Raw genomic sequence first — 3,445 nt, 5'->3', positions numbered from 1 at the left:
TAACGGTTTGGACTTAAGTATATGTTTTCAAAATATATAAGAGGTCTATGTAATTAAGACAAAATGTAAGAAAGGTTAGAGTATTTTAAGCTTAAAAATTTTGAATTATAAATTTAAATAATTTGTATAATATTTCAAACTTATATCATTTGTAGTTTATGATAAACAAAAACTATATATTTGAAATGTATTTTTAGAAATTTAAAAGAAAACAAAATAAATAATTTTTAATGAACGTGATAAAAATTGAAATTTTATAATTTAAGTCATAATTAATGTATTTTATAACATATTAGAAATTTTAAAAATATATGTATTTGAATTATTTTTTGATTTTATAAAAAATATTTTTTGGAAAATATAAATGTTTAAATAAATTTATGTTAGAAAGGGGCCTTATGATCAAAACAAAGTTTAAAAGTTAAACTTAATGGTCCACTAATTGTTTAGGGGAATGAAAATAGAATTTTAAATATAGAAAGGAGATTTGAATAATATACATTTTAATTTTAAAAAAATTATATGAGATTTCAAAATAGAGAGGAGATTTCTATAATTGAGATAAAATAGAAGGGTAGTCGGTATGTTTTACTCTTTTCTTTAACACCATATACATACGTAAGAATAAGATTACTAAAACCCACCAGCCAATAATATTAAAAAAACTGGTTCTGTTATTTAAAAAATTATAGACAAAAATATCCCCGTTCATAACAACCTTCAGGCATATTATGGATCAAGAATTTCTTTTAAAAGATGTCCTATACTTTGGAGCGGAGAGTGGGCTTTACAGGTTTAACAATACGTATATAATTTTATTCCATACGCTGATGCTTTTGAATATAAGACCTAATTATCGAGTTGATTTTGATTCTAAATGTAAGACCTATTTCTCATATTTATCAATTTTTTCTAAATTATTCCTCTTGATAGTCCTTCAACTATAATCAAGTGGAAAAATAATGAAGGATATTAAGGAAGATGGTTAAAACATGTCATATTTCTTATAATTAACTAACTTATCTAACTTTCTTAATCTAATCAAATTAGATAAATAGGTCTTACATTAAGAATTAGAGGAGTATAATATAATTTTTGCATCACGCGTGATTAAGTAGTTGATTTGTTATGGAATTGATAAAGCTCCGTTTTTTTTTTAATAAGGCTTGATGCATAGTTGATAAAGCTGATACAGAAGTTGATCACGAGTTGTGATAGGAACTTTATTAGGCATGTTATTTCCATATTTCCTGGCTTTACAGATTAGCACCAACTAATTTTTGCATATTTAATTTATATGCATTACATCTGTGCCCCCATTGTATAATGAAAGCAAGCACTAATGGCTCCGCCCACACCTCTCTTTTGGACTAAATGGATTTATAAGATAATTAATTACATGCGAAATAACAGTCTTCTTTCTTCCTCGGACTTGATAATTGCTGGTCCCTGTCATTAAGATATGCAATCTTCCAATAATATTTGTTTTCATTAGGTATGCCCTTTCCACATCTCCTTGCTTTACAGCTTAATTAAATCAAGCACCAATGACTCCGGCCACATCTCTCTTTTTGGCTAAGTGGATCCATAAGATAATTACATGCGAAATTACGGTCTTCTTTCTTTCTCTCTAGTCTTGTCCGAACGTGACAGTTTGCTGACGCCATGGACAGACTTGGGATTGCGAAGTTGAGATTAGAATTGGCCCGGATTTAACATATAACACTTGTCTATTCTCAGTCAATCTCCATGACGCTCTCGCTATCTTCTCGCTTGATTTTTATCAGTCCGTCAAGAAAGCCATAGCCTCACTTGTGTTTCTCCGTCCTCTCGCTCTATTCTCTCATTTGATATGAAACCTCTCATATCCAACATGGGCTGGTAGGAAGAAACAACAGCGTTTACTTCTCAACTCTTTCATCCCTTCACAACTCTGGCTTTGCAGGTAACCATGCCTTCTGTAAGATCCTACCTGATTAATTGTTCTTCGTTTTCGCTTGAATCGCTTATCTTTCTGACCTATTCATTCGTGTTTTTTGTCAAAAAGTTTGGACGAGTCAGATCACTACGGGTATGCACGCGTCCTCTGCTCTTCATTTTTTTAATTGTTTTTTCGTTTTAAATGTTTAGATCCAAGCACGGTATAAAAAAAATGTTTAGAGCTGAGTAAATTTAGAAGTTTTCTAAGTAAATCAGATCGATGGGAATCGGTTTGGGCACTCAAAGTTCGTTTCCCTTGGATAATCTAAATCTGATGTGGTTAGTCTAGATCTCATATTTTTAATTAGTTATTTTTAACTAAAAATTATCTTTTTAAAAAAAGTGATAGTTAAGAGGTTATTTTCAGAGTAAAATAGACTAACGACCCCTCTGTTTTACCTAAATTACAGAAGTCTCCCCACTATTTTGAAAACATACGTGGATCTCCCTTAAAATTAAAATATATGTTACACATACCTGTATATATCTGAGATTCCATTTTCATCCATCCAAATATTAGCTGACCGTTAAGTTTAATTCTTGAACTTTTTTCCTAACTAAAATACCCCTCATTAATATAAAAATTATTTAAACATTTATATTTCTTAAAAAAACTACTTTTTTATACAACCAAAAATTATTTTAATACATCTATTTTCAAACCTTCTAATATTCATAAAATCTATTAATTTTGATTATATTATAAAATTTTATAATTTTAATTTTTCATCACATGGATTCAAATCTATTTATTTGGGTTTCCTTTAGATGGCTAAAAAATTTTAAATGCACTTTTTTCATATAATATAAATTATATAAGCTTGAGAGATTATCTAAATAATTTAAATTTTAACAACGATTTTTTACAAACATTTATAAATACATTTACTTAATTATAAATTTATTTGAAGAATGAATCAAATTTGTAAAGTCTACGTTAATTAAGTTATTTAAGTTTTTGTCCCAAAAACATTGAAATAACAAATATTTTTAAAAATAAAAAATAAAATTAAAGAAAAGAAAAAATTTTGAACCAAAATAATTTTATTCAAAATTAGGGATGTAGTATGATGAAGGGTAAAATAGTAAATAAAAATTTTCCGAATACAAATTTTAATTAAAAAAGCATCTTTTTGAAATATTTTTAACTGTATTTTAGATTCTATACCCATTAAAATAAATATTTTAAAAAAATAAAAACAAAAATAAGGTATAAAATTTAAATCATCTAAATCAAATATAAACAATTCAGACGGGCTGAGCTTGAATTGCTCATCTTAAAAATGCAAGATGAGCACCCAGACCGGTGCCCAGATGGATCCATGTATGAATGAGTTCTGGACCACGGAGGTTGTTTTTGTCGTCTTCCTTCAATAAAGCAAAAAAATAGGGCTTTTGTTATGAAATTAACCAACAATGAAAATAGATTGGAGAAGAGAAGTAGACAAGAAAATGAGAGAATGAT

The sequence above is a fragment of the Neltuma alba genome, unplaced genomic scaffold (genome assembly GCF_004799145.2).
Source record: "Neltuma alba isolate B1F8T4 unplaced genomic scaffold, ASM479914v2 tig00012118_pilon, whole genome shotgun sequence".
Taxonomy (NCBI): Eukaryota; Viridiplantae; Streptophyta; class Magnoliopsida; order Fabales; family Fabaceae; genus Neltuma; species Neltuma alba.
This window is presented reverse-complemented; position numbering follows the sequence as displayed.